This window comes from Anas acuta, chromosome 1 (assembly GCF_963932015.1).
Source record: "Anas acuta chromosome 1, bAnaAcu1.1, whole genome shotgun sequence".
Lineage (NCBI taxonomy): Eukaryota > Metazoa > Chordata > Aves > Anseriformes > Anatidae > Anas > Anas acuta.
The window spans coordinates 149432249-149449847 of NC_088979.1; the positions used below are offsets into that span (position 1 = coordinate 149432249).

General features: G+C 43.4%; 1 protein-coding gene and 1 long non-coding RNA gene across 3 annotated transcripts in view; one reads left to right on the plus strand and one right to left on the minus strand.

Annotated features, from left to right (window-relative positions):
- The window catches only part of LARGE1 (LARGE xylosyl- and glucuronyltransferase 1), a 282272-nt gene extending 267220 nt beyond the window's left edge, over window positions 1–15052 (minus strand). For both annotated transcript variants that reach the window (XM_068664913.1, XM_068664920.1), the window contains exons 1-2: window positions 14372–15052; window positions 12735–12811 (exon numbers count right to left, since the gene is read on the minus strand). The gene's annotated coding sequence lies outside the window, so the exon portion shown is untranslated. The remainder of the gene's footprint in view (window positions 1–12734; window positions 12812–14371) is intronic.
- Window positions 15053–15448: 396 nt separating this feature from the next.
- Window positions 15449–17487, plus strand: LOC137846827 (uncharacterized). The gene is made up of 2 exons (XR_011090659.1): window positions 15449–15764; window positions 16583–17487. It is a non-coding gene; the product is annotated as an uncharacterized lncRNA (long non-coding RNA).
- Window positions 17488–17599: the final 112 nt, after the last annotated feature.

Genomic DNA, 17599 nt, shown 5'->3' on the forward strand with positions numbered 1-17599 from the left:
GGGAAAAAAGAAATTGGTTTAAAATCTTCAGTCTTAAATTTCTGCTTCAAAATTATGGCACTTTTCAGCAGTTGCTGACTCAAGCAAATAGCTTAGCAAAGCTGAGCAGTAATTAAGAGATTTCATTTACAACACAATTTCGCATTTGTACAGGAAATGTGCTTCTTATGACATGAAAATTCCTATAATACTGAAAAGACGCATGGAGATATAATACCATCTAAGTCTTTCATTTGCTCTGTGAAGTAAGCCATCCCTTCTTATGGTAAGTAAATACGCATTTGAACAAAGAAAACTATTCAAGTCAAAACTTTAGAAGTAATGAATACCACTGAGAGCCAAAGAAAACTTGGAGCTTTTTAGGATCATGAATTCAAGTCCTGTTCTGAAATTCAAGTCAACAGGAGTCATACCATTACATTCCTATATAGTTGGAGCAAGCCTCAATGGCTCTGCAATATGCCTAATACAATTTCCTAAGTTGTATTTACAGAAATCAGACCTTCGTCAGTTTACGTTTCATTTCACGTTAGTGGTTACAGTTTGTGAACCCCTCAATGTTTTACAGATGCATGTGCACAAGCAGATGGAAATGTAACATATATAAATCATTTCTTACTCAATCAAAAACTAAGACCCTTATAAATTGTCTACAAATCACCGTTCACTCTAAATAATTACACAGGAGTTAGTGACCTTAGAGTAAGAATGATACTTTTGACTATATAACATTCCATGCTTATCTTCACCTCAAAGGGAATTTTTCCAAATAGAACCACAGTATCCTCAGGTGCTTGATTTATTATACATAAACATGGCACAGGCAGTCAGGTATGTCAGTGTTTAAATTAGGCTCTTCCAGAACTTTTTCCTCCCATCTGTAGTTTAACAATGGCAAGAAAATTTGCACAAAGTGTGCCAAGCTTGGATAGAGAACCTCTCCTTTATTGGAATGTTTACTATTTTTAAAGAAATAATTATACAAGAATACAGAACTGTAGTCTACCCATCAGCTGCATTATTTCATACATTTAGAGAAGGAAAAAAACCTGCAGGTATGACAGCATCTTGGACATACAGTGATGGTTACAGAGGTTAATTAAATGTACTGACCACATCCCAATCTTCAATCTAGATATAACAGGTAATTTCAGATACATTTCTAAGCTGGCCCTTCACGTATCTGCCTCTAGAATACAGCTCCTTGCCTGCACCACGGAGTTACTCCCAAGCCACAGAATTACAGCAAAACCTCGCATATCTATTTGTGTCCTGCCAGCAAAATAAACAAGTCCAAAATTCTTAAAAATCAGAGCATCCATTCCAGCTTTCACACCAAATATAAGCTATGACAAGAATATCTTGAATGAAAATTAGTTCCAAAAGAAAGCAAGAATATTTAGCACCTTCCTGCTATATTTCGTCTTTGAAAAACACTTGGCAAATATGAACGTGCCAAGATATAAAAGAACCATTGTTTCATGGAAAGGAAGCAAGAATAGAGGATGCAGAACTTGCTAGCAAAGTATATGGATGGATGGATGATATTTCAATTTTGCATACTGTGGTTTTACTCCCATCTTAGCAACACACCAGAGAAGGAACACTACATCGTTGTATACTGAGAGATACTGTTAGACCTGGGTTACTTTCAGCGCTAATATTTCTCAATGGAAATTCCTGTTTTTTTTTTCTTAAATTAGCATTGAAAGTATTTTTTGTTCTGTACCACTATGCAACAAGCTTTGCTGCTTCCATTACCACAATGCCTGAAGATACATTTGTCCAACAGAATCAAGGTGCTAGAAACAAAGCTGTAATTTGTGTAAGTTTGTCCATTACATGCCCTGCTGAGTCCCATTTTCTTTGTTTAGAGTGCTTCGTGGCTTTTTAGACACAGCTAATGGGAAAGTCTTGTGCGAAAAGATTCATCACAAAACATTATCTGCTACATTCATGCCCATTAGGGGTGTCCAACACTACTAATGCAGATCAAAACTGGGGTCTCTTCTGGGAACCCCATGCCATCCAGAAGCATCACTACATGCTTACCAGTATTCCATCACAGTAAACACCAGTGAGGATGGATGGAGAGGCAAGCTGAAAGAGCAAAACTGATAGATCTGTATTGGTTCAGCACTGATTTCAGTGAGACAGATCTTGGGAAAAAGTAAAGTGAGAATGGCAAAGTTTTTCTCTTCAGGTCATTAAGGGCCTGACATGAAGGCTCGTGAACCTGTCCGAAACATTCTTATTGGGGTTTTGAAAAACTAGGGGCTTGAACTTGATAGAGGAAAGGAATAGACACCAGGTAAAAGCAAGGAACATAGATTTCGTGTCCTCCCATTGTTCAGCCTAGTTTACCAGGCTTGGTTACTAGTGGGAATTTATACTGGGTTACTACAGTCAACTCTTATCCAAGTTGCAAGTCAGCAACAAAAACATGGAAGTTAGTTGCCAGGTCAACATTTGACAGGAATAGCTAACTGAAAACATTAGGGATTTTCATCCAAATTACTGGGCTAACAGCAGAGAGGATTCCAAAACCTGAACAATTAGAGAACGATCTTGCTGTAAAGACTGAAGTCGGCGTTACAAACTGCTCCTGAAAAATGCTTCTCAATGTTAATAATGTTATCTCTGGCCTGATAAAATATCAGCATTCAATCCTTTAAAATTAAACCAAAAATATCATTTTGTTCTGATTAGCCAAAGATATTAAGTCTTACGATAGCTGTACCTGACTCAAAACAAGCCAAATAGAAGTTCTTAGATATCAAAGAGGTTGTATCACAAACTCAGATACATATGGCAAATCCATGTAATGAAAAAGACAGGAAAACACAAGGGGACCTGGATTTCTTGCTGTCTGTGATGAATGACTCAGTTCCTGCCACGTTAGATTCATTTCACCTCCACAAATTACAGTCACAAGGTAGGTGCAATGGGATCCATCTCCATCCTCCTAAAAGTTTCTGTTTGGTTAGTCCAAAAAACTGGTGCCGTGCACTAATGGAAGTGCTAAAATAAAATCTTACAAGTCAAATATAAAATGTACTTAAAATACCACATCAATTAAAAAGCAATGTAACCTGAGAGGGAAAAATGGGTATGTCCCAGAACTACAGTGAATTCGTTCAGAACTGTCCCATGTTGCTGCTTCCAGTGAATCACAATGGAGGAATACAGTTTTTATTTTTTCAAAAGATGTTTAAACAACAATGACGTTAACTATAAATAAGCTAGTACTATTCAAATGACGAATTACTGAGATTAAAAATACAATCTTAAAAAAAGGAAAAGTACAAACCATCAGTTTTCAAACACTTCAGCACGCTCTTTTTTCCGTGTTTTGTAAGCTCTTTTGGGCAGGAAACAGTTTCTCGCTCTGGGAATTTCTAACACCCCAGCTATGTTGGCTGGTGGTGTGAAGAGTGACTGTTGATTGACGTAACTTGGCTAGCAGAAGCTGCCACAGTAGTCACAGATACACTGGCAAAAACAGTGCTTTTATCTAAATAGCTTTTATCAATTGCGGATTTTTTTTTTTTGTATGAATAAACACAAGGGGAATAAACACAAGACCTGTGTGCAGTTGCACAGCTATGATCTTGTTGGGATCACAGAGACATAGTGGGATGGCTCGCGTGACTGTATTGCTGTAATGGAATGATGCAGGCTCCTTAGGGAAGGAAATGCTAGAAAGACAAGGAGATGGAGTAGCCCTTTATGTCAGGGAACAGCTGGAATGCATGAAGCTCTGCCTGGGGATGGACAATAAGCCAACAAAGAGCTTATAGATAAGGACTAAATAGCAGATCAGTATGAGCGATGTTGTAGAGGGCATCTGCCTTACGCCACCTGGCAAGGAAGAACAAGTGGATGAGGGCTTCTACAAGAGAGATAGAAGTCTTCACATTCATAGACGCTGGTTCTCATGGGGGACTTCAACCACCCTGATATCTGCAGGAAGGCCAACACAACAGGACATAAGAAATAGATGAGGTTCCTGCAGAGCATCCATGACAATTCCCTGTCCTGAGCCCATGAGGAGAAGCGCCCTGCTGGACCTCACGCTTACAAACAAGGAAGGGCTCTTTGCAGGTGTGAAAGTCAAAGGCAGCCTTTATTTACAGCGACCATGACATGGCAGGGTTCAACATCCTGAGAGGAGGGAGTAGAGGAAAAAGCAGATTACAGTCCTGAACCTCGGAGAGCAGACTTTAGCCTCTTCAGGGATCTGCTTGAAATAATCCCTTAGGACAAGGCCCTGGAAAGAAGAGGGATCCAAGAGAGCCAGTTGGTATTCAAGAATCACCTCCTCCAAGGTCAAGAACATCCCAGTGGGCAGGAAGTCAGGCAAAACAGGACCCGCGGGAACGGGGTTAAGCTGAGGCAGGGGAAGTTTAGGCTTGACATCAGGAGGGGGTTCTTCACAGAGAGAGTGGTTGCACACTGGAACAGGCTCCCCAGGGAAGTGGTCACTGCACCAAGCCTGACTGAATTTAAGAAGAGATTGGACTGTGCACTTAGTCACATGGTCTGAACTTTTGGGTAGACCTGTGCGGTGTCAAGAGTTGGACTTGATGATCCTTAAGGGTCCCTTCCAACTCAGGATATTCTATGATTCTATGATTCTATGAAAAATGCCAGGAGGCCTGCACAGATGAACAAGAAGCTCCAGCCAAAACTCAAATACAAAAAGAAAGTATACAAAAGGTGGAAGGAGGGACAGGTAACATGGGAGGAATACAGAGCCATTATCTGATCCTGTAGATATGTGCTCAGGAAAGCCAGAGCCCACCTGCAGCCAAAACTGGCAAAGTACGTGTCAAAAAATAAGTATCTGAAGGGAAGGTGTAAAGGAAATGGAGCCAGCCTCTTCCCAGTGGTGTTCAATGGCAGAACAAGAGGCAGAACAAACTGAAACACTGGTGGCTTCTTCAATTATCATCAGGAAACACGTCTGTAGAGGTTGTGGAGTTTCCATCCTTGGAGATATTCAAAAGACATCTGGACATAGTGCTGTGCAACCAGCTCTAGGTAACCATACTTGAACAGTAAGTGGCGTTGGACCAGAGGACCTCCGGAGGTCCTTTCCAGTCTCAACCACTTTGTGGTTCTCCAAAACCCCTGCTGTGTTAGAAGAGTTCAAGCCATGCACCAGTGCTTATATTGCTGTTTTATACCAGCCTTTCTGTTCCATGAAGTACCCTTAAGGTGCACAGAGTCTGTGTGTTTGTGCTTCACGCAGAATAAAGGGAGCCCTTTCGCAAACAAAGCCTCTAGGCATTTTAGTAGCAGTAATAAATAACTGCTTTATACGCTACATTCACAATTTCACTATTTCAATCCAAAAAGTCAAGATATTTTCCCAAATCATATTACCCTCATACATGGCCACTTAAATTATGAAAATCAGGGAAAAAGGAGGGAAAAGGGGAAATCAAAGCTCAGGCCTCCCGCAACACAGCAATGTCCAATGCAGGACAAACAAAGCTGAGGAACAAAATCCAACCAAACACAAAAAATAAAACACACTGCAAAATTATTTCAGAGAATTTTTAATACTAATTGCAAGTCCAGAAATATTTATTACTCATGAAAATAAAGATTACACTATTTTTCTGTCCAACAGTGGGATACATGCCTTACAAACGTAGCAGTAGCCTTCTATTGACAGATGCTGTGCCTAAACCAATATAAAAGGATGTCACCAAAAAAAGTGCAGCATTTTTTTACCCAATTAGCACGTATCAATAAATCAGTGCAGATTCTGGTCTTCTTAATGCTCACTTATGGTGACTTCTGCTTCATTTGTAGGCTAAACAGCCTATGCCAGTTTCATTCTCCAGTTTCTTTCCACCATTGGCTACAGATACAATTCCATATACTTTAAGAACATTTACCTACAAGCCTTGAAGACCAAGATATATTTGTTTACTCCTTCAAGCATTCTCCCATTTCTTTCTCCTTTAAATGTATTATTTTCCACTTTTGAGAAGGAAACCACTCCTGTCTTCCCTTGGTCACTCACTGCACTGCCTCTAAATCAACACAGAGCATCTGTAGCCTCTACTATCATGAGATTATTTTTTTCATTTATCCAGTTATTCAACATAATTAATATTACCTGTTTGTTTGAAGATGCACAGATGAATATTTACCTTTAAAAAGGTTATATAAGTTTACTCGCCGAGGACGATTGGCTCCAGGGCATGTGCATTCTGCAGCAGAGCAGGTGATCAAGGCAGGCAGGTGAAAGATCTACTCAGCCTTGTGGCTGACCTGAAGGAAGAGGTGGAGAGGCTTTGGAGTATTATGGAGAGGGAGATAGATTGGTGGAGCCAGTCCCTACCAGCCCTGAGGCTTAGGCAGCCAGCAGAGGCTTCACAAGAAACACATAACCCCCTACTGCATTGCAAGCAAGTAATAGGAGGGGACCAGCAGGCAGGCAGAGTTCCTGCTACAGTGAACTCCCTCTCCTCTCCTCCTCCTAACACTGATGGTGATGAATAAAGGGGACAGGGGGCAATGGCAAAAGGTCCCTGCTCGGCATTACAAGCATAGCAGGTGCACCTGCCCGGAGATTCCCCTACCTCCCCAGCTGCCCCTGCAGAACAGGTACACTGCTCTGCAAGGACAACTGGACAGTGGCAATGGGTTGGTCTTGGGACTGGTGCTCTTCAACATCTTTATCAATGACATAGACGATGGAATCAAGTGCACCCTCAGCAAGTTTGCAGATGACACCAAGCCGAGTGGTGCAGTTGATACAATAGATGGAAGGGATGCCATCCAGAGTGACCTGGACAGGCTGGAAAAGTGGGCCCTTGAGAACCTAATGAGGCTCAAAAAGGTCAAGTGCAAGGTGTTGCAATTATGCTGGGGCAATCCCAGGTATTTATATAGACATGGCAAAGAACTTGAGATCAGATTTATAGAGAAGGACTTGAGGGTCCTAATGAATGAGAAGCTGGACATGAGCTAGCAGTGCACTTTTACAGCCTGGAAGGCTATGTCCTGGGCTGCATGGATGGCCAGCAAGGAGAGGGAGGTGATTGTTCCCCTCTACTCTGCTCTTGTGAGACCCCACCTGGAATACTGCATGCAGGCCTGGGGCCCCCAGCACAAGAAGGATGTGGAGCTCTTGGAACTGGTCCAGAGGAGGGCTACTAAGATGATCATAGGGCTGGAGCACCTCTCCTATGAGGAAAGGTTGAGGGAGCTGGGCTTGTTCAGTTTGGAGAAGAAAAGGCTACGGAGAGACCTCATCGCAGCCTTCCAGTACTTGAAGGGTGCATATAAACAGGAGGGGGAACACCTGTTTACATGTGTTGATAGTGATAGGACAAGGGGGAATGGTTTTAAACTAAGACAGGGGAAATTTAGGTTACATAGTAGGAGAACATTTTTCACTCAGAAGGTGGTGACACACTGGCACAGGTTGCCCAGATAGGCTGTGGATGCCCCATCCCTGGAGGCATTCAAGGCCTGGCTGGATGAGGCTCTGGGCAGCCTGCTCTAGTGGTTGGCAATCCTGCCCAGAGCAGGGGGGTTGAAACGAGATGATCTTTAAGGCCCTTTTCAACCCAGGCCACTCCATGATTCTACAAGCCAAGTATCATCAGGGACTCTGTTTCATCATCTTAAGCACAACTATATTAGGCAATATTTTTTGCTAAAGACATAGGTGTTTCACTTGCTCAGAGTACACAGTCGTGACTCAGGAAATCGGAGTTCTGCTTGTGGCTTTTTGACTGACGACCTGGCAAACTTTGCCCACATCACTTCACCTGCAGTGCATCAGTTTATCTTTCTACTGTGTCATTTACCTCACTCCAGGCTGCTCTGTAAAACATTCAAGAATCTATGAATTTATTTTTTTCCACAACATGCTTAAGACTGGAGAATTGGCAAAGTTATTCTGTAGATGAAGACTACTGTCATCAGTTTCAGTTCCTCACGTAGTAGTGACACAATATTACTATTTTACTCATCCTAAGGAAAAAAAAATGTTAAGAACAACTTTCTTCTCAGCCAATTTACCAGCTGTGCACAGTTACATTGTGATTGTAACATAAATCAGGACCTAAGCCTATTGAAGAGTATTTCAGATATTCGCCACAGATGATGCAGCGTGATATACCTCAGGTGACAGGTGTGAACACTCACGTGTGAGCAGTGGACACTGGCGATATGGAGAAGATTTTACACCCAACTGGCCCTGCCAAGCACGCAAAAGCAAGCTGCAAGGCTCTGGATGCCAGCAGTAGAGGTGTAAATTCCAAGATCAATAACCACATTGCAAGGCAGTATCATGCACGGTTCCCAGCTGTCCAAATCAGGTGGAAAGTCATCTGATTTAAGCCATATAGGAATCATTCCCGAGGGAAAGCCTCTGTAAGGAAGGAGGTTTTATGTTGATTAAGGACCTGCACTGCTAATCTGAACGAGGTGAATTTGAACAGTGCTAGAATGCTGCTATTTTAACATAGCGGCCCTTACACTGCACTAACATTATATTGAAAACAAGGGAAATGGGAGACAAACCACAATGTTGGGAAGGAAATCTGGTAACTTAAGCCACTGCTGGTACACTTTCCTCTTCACACCCAAGGTCTGAAAGCAGCCATGGAATGATGCAAAGTTACTGTCCTAGGCCAAGTCACACACATTGCTTCTTTCTTAAAGTTTTAAACTCATTGTCCAGCAATCATAGTGTGATTAAGACAGCTGCATCTGAAACATTCTCAGCTTGCATATTTCATTTTTGCTCTCTGAGGTAATGGCACAGACCAAATTTCTTTATTTCCTCCTCTGCATTATGGTAGTCTCAGACCCTTGGTACAAGATCAACAACATCAAGTACAAAAGCTTCCTTTTCCTGTCCATCACCAAGTGGTCCGTTTTAGCCACTAGTACATCCTATTAGTGGTAGACTCGGTATCAGTACTGATTTTTTCCCCTTGTTCTCCATTTGCAGCATCTTGCATTTTGTCAACATACATCTTAATGAAGAAAGATAACCCAGATTAAAAGCTTCTACCATTTCTTTAATCTGATCATTTTTTGTTTTGTGGAAGTTAATGTCAACATGGCAGTACACAGCAACTTTCCTAGCACTTACAAGGGTTTATGGCATCAATACCTACCAATTCCTACTACTTGGAAGTCACGGAAGATGAACAGATCTCTCATAAATGTAGTTGATATTAAAAAGCTCTGGAACACCAAGTGCAAGGACATAAAATATTCCAATAATAAAAACAGAAAATTTCCACCTTTACAGGGGTCCCATTCCTAAATGCTCCAGATCTCTAACAGAGCAGCATCTTGCTGTATGGTACATTCAACACCGAAGAATCCACAAATACAGACAATTTTGCCCTTTTAAAGAGGTAGGAACTACTGTTATCTTGTTTAAGAACTCTCAAGCACGCCATCCAATATTTTATCTTAGAAGACTTGCTGTACATGAATGATAACCTCCCTGTGTTTAAATCTGAGTCATATTCCAGAACCACTCTTAGGATTGAAAAAAGATGAGACTACAGTATTTAACTTCTGCTTTCAGACTCTTAAAGCTAATGTCACTTCGTTTTCTATAAAAAAAAAAATGTGAAGCCTAGGACACCCTTCTGTTTGAAAACAAATGAAAGCTGAGATTCTTAAGAACAACATGATCTAAACAGCATATATTTAGGGATTTAGAATGATGGGTTTTCATTTCTTCTATCTACCCAGTAGCATATGCACTTCTAGTATCTTCAGCCTGAAAAAGATTGAATTAGGCAGATTCATACACTGAAGTCCAGTAATTTCTGAACATCAAATTCCATTTGCAGTATTGATCAGCAGCAGCATTAACTGAAGACAGAATGGAAAATAATCTCCAAAGGAATTCAGTAGTGAAGTGATGGAGGGTTAGGGGAACACCACTGAGTTAGAGAAGAGGAAAGTTACATGTAGCTAAGAGAAGCTGCGTTGGGAAGTCTGAATATCAGATGAAAGCTCTACCTCGTCCAAACAGTTCACAATTCTTTTTGTCGTTCTCTCCCTCCGCCCCTTCATCATTCAGTAACACCTTTCACTCTAGAATGAAAAATACTCTTTTCTGCAAATAGATATATTCAGTCCCAAGTCCCTTAACAAGTATAAAAGTCTATCTGAAAGCTGAAAGAAAATGAAGAGTTTCACATATATATATATATTTTTAATCAAATTCCACAACTGTTCTTCTCTCCTCTTCCTCAGCCCACCTCCTAAAGCAAAATTCTTTATTCTCCACATCTGTATTTAACCGAATAATTATGTTATTGCACAATAACAGTTTTATAGTTTTCTTCTCTTTATTAAGCCTTAGTTGTCAGATGTCTTCCAACATGCATAGGGGCTGGGTTGTTATATGCAACACACATCTCCAGTTCCCTGAAACAGACCTAGTCATAGAAATGACTTATCAATACTCAGAAACACTTGGGGAAAGTGTTTCCCCAAGTTTCCTTATATCACTGATCAAGAGATGGGAAGCATAAGGACAGAGAATACTTTCCTTTAAAAGCCATCTACTCCTTTTCATTATTTTCAAGTGTTATCTGTTTCATATGGAGGTTGGCAAGGAAGACTGCATTCTTCCCGCACTGTCTCAGATTTCCAGCTTCCTCCATCATCAGGCTCTGTGATTAGGTCTGGGTTTTTGCCACAGAATGAAATAGACGTTGCTGGGGTTCCTCTCGCCAATTACACTTCAGTGTAGCTTCTACCCAGTAACTCCCTTGCTGTGGAAGTAGTAGTTATATCCTGGAAAGAAGAGTGAATTGGATACTACTGTAAGTACTGTTAGATCAGACTTAGTCTGATCTACAAATTAAGCCAAGGAACTGTTTACTCTGTTTGCTTCTAATTCTGACAGAGATTGCACTTACACAAGGATTCCAGCCTTGGCGGTTTTGCTTCAAAGTCAGTGCCAAGGCCAGGATAATCCTTTCTAGCAAATTTCTCCTGGATTTTTGAGCTACAAAGTTCCCTATAAAAGAGAATTTGTTATCTGTTACTCCCCATTTACAACCATGAATTGAGCAGGCTTTGAAAAGAGATCGGACAGGTGTTCAAATGCTAAGCCAGGTGACACCAAAAGGAGTCATGAATCCCTAAAAGGTTCAAACCCCTTATCTTCAGGTGGGGGTACCACAAGGAAGAGAAAAATACCAACCCAGAGAAAAGCAAAAAAAATAATAAATTTACTTTCCCAAATAGTAGTTCTTACTCTCCAGCTCATGAACCACAACACATGGAATACTAAAAAATGACGTTTTTTTAAAGGTAGCATTCACTACAAAAAGAAAGATGGGTCAAAGTCAGACAACGAGCAGGGCAGAAACACCACATGTGTTTGTGTATATGTGCTTTCTTACACAGAGCTACTGTTCAGGAAGTTCTTTAGTCACAGAATTAGGCAAATACCGCTAACCCTGCAGAGATAAACTCATGAAGAATGACCAACTGTAAATTTGCACTGGCTGTTGTATCTTCATCTCAAGCAAGTCTTTATATTAATATTATTAGAATATATAGGTCATATTTCTGGCATAACTGTTTTTTCATATCATACCCTTAAAATGGTTATTTCTCAATTAATTCTACTGCAGCTGATGAAAGGTCTTCAATCAAAGATGACAAGGGCTCATTAACAGACTCCTTCATATAAGCCTAGGTGCCTGGACAAAAAAAAAATAGGAAAAGGGACATATGTTGTTCTAGATCCAGCAACCCCCATCAACAGGAGTTTGCACATGAACTGAGATTAGCATATATAACAAACTTTGACATCAGATTGTAAATTTTACTCATTATGAGACTTCAGTTAACAAATATCCGACAAAATGGCTTGGGAATTCGTCTGTTTTGTGTATGTGCATGCTTGCTGTTTTTTTAAGATTCCTATTATAAATGCACATGCACCAAAAGGAAAACAGAAAGATGAGAGAGTAGTCCAGTAAGCGTCTACTGACGATTGATCATTTATTCTAGTTAAAAATAAATAATTAAGCAAGAAATAATAACACAAGTAATACTTTGGAGGATTGTTCCCTTAAAACTCAATACTTCTGTTTAATGACATGGATGTGCAAGGAAGTTTTATCAGTTTTCTGGTATAAAATACATATGCATATGCCTTGTTTTACCAGTTTTCTGTAATTCATCCAAGAATACTACTTTTGCTACTATTATGTCCTACACTCTGAAATTTCAGCAGACCGAGCTGGTGACATATCTTAATGCTTCCAAAAGACATCTAGTTGTTCACAACACTCTGTACTTTGGCTTTCTGAGGTACTATACCTTGGAATTCCAGTAGACTGAATAAATGACACAGAGAATCCAATATATAAGTAATATTATTTTCAGAATGCCTTAAAGAAACCCAGTGCATATTTCCCCAGACCTGAAAAAAACTTATTTTTATAACACCTAAACACAGGAGAAAAAAAGTTGCCATGAATATTGCTGATATTAATGAAGACATTAATCTTGCCACATACTGTCATGAAAATATTGTGCTTTCCTTACCAGCAACTGAGAAGGGAGTATGTACTTTGAACAGAAAAGATGCAACACACAACATAAATCAAAAATTGCAGGAAATAAAATCAACAGGGTGGAGAAAAGGAAACTGCTATCACAAGTGGGCAATTAAATAAGGAAAAAAAACAAACATAAGAAGAACCTACCAATCCAATTATCCATCAGAGACTGCAGTTCCTGCGGCTTCTACATGACTTGCTGATCAGGGGCCGTCACAGGACACCTAAGCAATAAGAATTCCACATTTCAAACTTGTAATACTTATCAGCAATTTGCAGTTTTCATGAAGCCTAGGGAGACCTGTTCCACCTTGTTCGTTTCTCCATTAAAAAAAAAGAAAGCAACAGACTGAGGAGATTTGGGGGATCTGTTTGCTTGTTCTGTTCTTATAAGTAAACTAACCTTCGATAACTTATCTCTGTTTGCAGCAGGAAACACAGAATGAGGTAGAATGATTTCGTTAAAATATTTCCCCTGCCCTGAACTCATCATCTGCATTTATACATAAGATTTTTCCTTTAAGCTCATAGACTAATGATGGAATGCCATAAGGCAAGGGAAGAAGTCTTCTTTTCATATGCATTATTACATTAGTCTGTGCATTTTCCCCAGTGCATGGGAAAAAAACACCACCAAACTAGTCCCCCTAGCGTACCTATGCAGTAGGAGTCTAAAGAACATGTAGCAAATCACTACACTGTCTTTTTGTGTGAAGTAACATTTTATTTTTTTTAAGTAGAAGATGACCACTTAGAGAAACTGCAGGGAACTGGGAAGCAAGGAAGCCTTCCAGAAGACTTACCTAATTTCCCTGTTGTTTCTAAGCAAGTAAAATAATAAGTGTTATACAAGGAAAATTAATTTATATCCAGAAGATTTCATTAAATGAAATGTGCTGACCTGTTGGCAATAGCCAAATCTGGTTTTAACGCAGCACTTTGTTTAGCCTAGGGCTTTCTCTTCCTTCTAGCACTGAAATTGTATAAAAAGAAAGCAAACACTGTTTGAAAGACTTTTGATTCATTAGTATTTCTATCCTGGCATCTATACCTTCCAGAATACATAAATGACAGTCACGCCTGTGAAAACGTCTCCTGTAATAATTTTAAGAGCGTAATAAAAACCAAAGCGCTAGACATATACAAAAAGGTAAGACCCTGTAACAACAGTTCAGATGCCTCCTCGGGCGAATTTTGAGTTTAACGATACATATTGGGAAAAAGTAGGCTCTGTCTGCTCTCTAGCAATGCCCCCGTACCAAGTTGAACAAAGCAGGAGGCACCGCACTCAGGTGCAAGCCCGCACAGGGAGCGCCTGTGTGATGCTCCGCAGAGCAGGGAAACCACTCGCTCCCTGCAAACCAAACGGGGCACAACCCAGGAGCCAGGAGTCCCTCCAAAAAAAAAAAAGTGTTACATAAGGCATTACCAAACTTCACGTCACCTCCACGGAGGCCGCAAGTTGCTGCTTTCCCAACCCCTTGGTGAGCACGGATGAACGATGTGAAACCACGCAGCTCCCGGACAGGAGGTGCCTGCCGGAGTCTCCCGGGCTGCAGGAGGGGGGAACCCGCCTCGGTGTCCCGGTGAAACTCCAGCTTAGCCCCGGGGCAGCTGCGGCTCGGCAGCCGGGACTCCCTGCACCGGGTGGCAGCCCCCGGTTCCCCCGCACTCCTCGGCGGGACCCGCTCACCCCTCTCCGGGCAGGACAAGCCCCCGGGGCTGGGGGATAAGGGCTCGGGAGGTAAAATAAGCGCAGCGCTGCGACCCGAGCAGGCACTCACCTTCCCGGGGGGGCGGCGGGCTGCCCAGCGCCCCCCTGCCCGGGCAGCCCAGCGGTCCTTCAGCCTCCTTCGCTCCGGGGAGGGGGGGTGCGGGCAGCTCCGGCTCGGTCCCCGGAGCGGTGTCAGCCGGCGGGTCCCAGCCGGGGCGGCACCGGCGGCTCCACTCTCCGCGGGATGGGGATGAGGAGGAGGAGGGCGGCGGGGAGGACCCCGCTCTCCCCGGGATGCGCCTCCTCCGCCCGGTTCTCTCTGTCTCTTCGGGGCCTGCCCGCTCCCCGGCCGGCCGTCCCGCTCGCCTTCCCCGCCCCTCTCCCCGGCGGCCAGCAGCGCGGTGCACAGGCCCCGCCGGCGGCCAGCAGGACCCGGGGGGCGACGGAGGGGGGGGGCTCCGGGCCGGCCTCCCGGCCTCTCCCCGGGGCCTGGTACGCGATCTCCGCGGGGAGACGAGGCCTGGCGAGGGGGCTGGCGGCCCCGGGAAGGTCACCGGCACGGCGCTGCCGGCCACGGGGAGGCTTCCTCCGGCACCGCCGCCGCTACCGCTGCCGGCCCAGCCTCAGCGGCCGCTGGGTGCCGCGCTCCGCCCGGGCTCGCTCCGTGCCGCTGCCCGGCGGCCGCCTCCGGGTCCGAGCGCCAGGCTGCCCCCTTCCCCTTTCTTTCTTCCTTCCTTCCTTCCTTCCTTCCTTGCCTCCCGCCCCTTCCCCGCTGCCAGCCTGCCCCCGCCGGCTCCCTCCGGCGCCCGGTGCCAGGCTGCCCCCTGCGGGTCCCGCCGCCGTAGGCTGCCCACCGCCCGCGGGCAGGCGGAGGCAGGGGCGCAGGGCAGCCGCCGCTGCCCACCGGCGGCTACCGACAACCGGGCGCGCTCGCCTCCGCCGCTCTGCCCGGGGCTCAGCGGCAGCTGCAGTGCCTGTGTGCCTGTGTCATGTCTGTGCATGGGCGGGCGGAGGCGCGGGGCCGAGGCGGAGCCAGCCCGTGACACACCGCCCAGCGACAGGCGCCCGGCGCCCAACCAGCGGCGGCTTCGCCGAGCGGCGCCCGGGGCCGCCGCACCTGGGCCCGGCCGCCGGGGTGAGTGAGGGGAGAGCCGGGGGTGCCCCGGGACCGGGGGGCTGCGGGGCGACCGGCAACGGGGCGACCAAAAGCTTCCTACAGGCGGTAACACGCCCGAACCGAGCGCCTCCTCTGCCTGCCTCTCCCTGCCCGCATCCTCCTGCGTGGCGGCGAGGCGATGAACGCACCTTATTCCCCCACACCCGTCATCACGGCTCTTTCTTTCGTTATCTTTATTCATCGGGTTTGTTTCGCTCCATCGTTAAACGGATCGTTTTGGCCACGGTAGCATGCTGAGAGGACCGTGCGATGAGCGCCGCGGATGGGATCTGAAATTCCCTGAAAAGTACCAGCAGGGCAGAAACCACGGGAGGGGAGCAAACGGGAACGCAACCCGGTGTTAAAAAGGCATCGATCCGCTCTTAGAAGGGAAGAGGAAGGAAAGTGGACACGTGCTTTGAGTGATAATGTAAATAATCAGAAGTAGAAATAACAGGGATACCATTATTCAGTACTTATCGCTTTCTTTCTCCAGGACGATAAAGGAATGTTTTAGGGAAGAATTTTTGTCAGTAAAGGATACCAGAGATGCTAATTTCTCACATCCACTACCTAAATGCTGTAACTTAATCAGAAGTTGCTGTATTGTGGGCAGAAGTTAACATTTTGCAGTACGCTCTACCGAAATGCTGTGAACTCTGGAGCAGATTATTCATGAGGAGATAGTGTTTGCCAGACCTGATTAAGGCATCGGTCTGTCAAACTTAGTATTCTGCCGCCAGCAGTGCCTGCTGCTGTAGTCAGGAGTGGTATCAGATGAACTGGAGTAAATCATGAAGTCGAACATGCCAGTGATACCACATAAGCGTTAGCGACTTAAAATTTTGACATATTTTGACAACTAAGAAACTATTTTGGAGGAAAAAAAATAAAAAGCACAACTCTGCATATCTGTAAAAAGAATGTAATTTGGATCTGAATGATTTTTGGGAAAGCTACAGTAACATACAGATCAGTCTCTATTACACTAGTTATTTTCTTGAGCAGATCAAAGTCAGAAATGAGCTATACTGAAGTGAGTTATTCTGTCCATTCTCCTAAGTGAAGCTAAAGGATCAGCTATCATGTAATAACATGTCTTTATCTTTTCTTGCACTGGTGAAGGTTTGTAACTGCTTTGGTGACAGTCATGATGAAAGAATTGCTGGAGATGTATGAAGGAGGAAACAAGACTGTATATACGGCTTCATTATTAAGAAAACCAGGTTGTCTACTGCCTATCACTGGAAGTCTCAGCAGATAAACATTTTTTTGTGTCATGCTGTGTCTTAAAGACTGGTAAATTGTCAGAGTCTGATCCTACAAAATACTGAACAATTTCCACAGATTCATAATGTTTTTATCTACTCTTAGAGCAGGGAAGTCTCAGCAACCACATTTCTTAGGTTTTAAGAGCAGCATGGATTATTAGGATTGTCTAATGTACCTCCATACATGACAAATGATGGAGCTTAATACTGCAGCAAAGTACCGTACTTGAAATTGCTCTGCATCTGTCAGGTTGCTTTCCTACACAAAATGGACAACAGTTGTTCAAGCCCACAGGAGCATTCATCAAGCTCTGGCTGAGAATGATTACCACCAGGTTACAAGAACTAACATGGACAGGAGGAGCAACTACCTGTGAAGACAGAGTTTTTCAGAAACTATGTTTATAAACAAGTAATCTTTTCCTATTAATCATAAAATCACTCCATCAGTCTTTGTCCTTGAAGATCCTGATGTGGCAATTGATTTGGACATGGAGTAAAAACCAACACAGAATGATACTTATGCCAAAGACATGTAAAAATAAAAATTAGCTGCAAATATTTGCATTTCAGATCTCATTCAGCCAAAAATAAACTTTTTCAAGAACCTACACAGGTTCTGGAGCCGGAGGTCTACTTACATTAAATAGCAAAACCTATAGTAATGTCAAGTATAGAGTTTTTAAAAATAAACAGTTATTTAATGTTGCAAATCCAAAAGATTTAACAATCCTATTAATAAAAAATACGTAATCCAGACATTCCCTTTTGAATAGAAATATCTATTCTGAGATGGTGCTAATATAAAGGCTTTTATAAGAGCTTTTAGGGGTTACCTCAAATGTGCAATACAATAAATTATACTGGTATG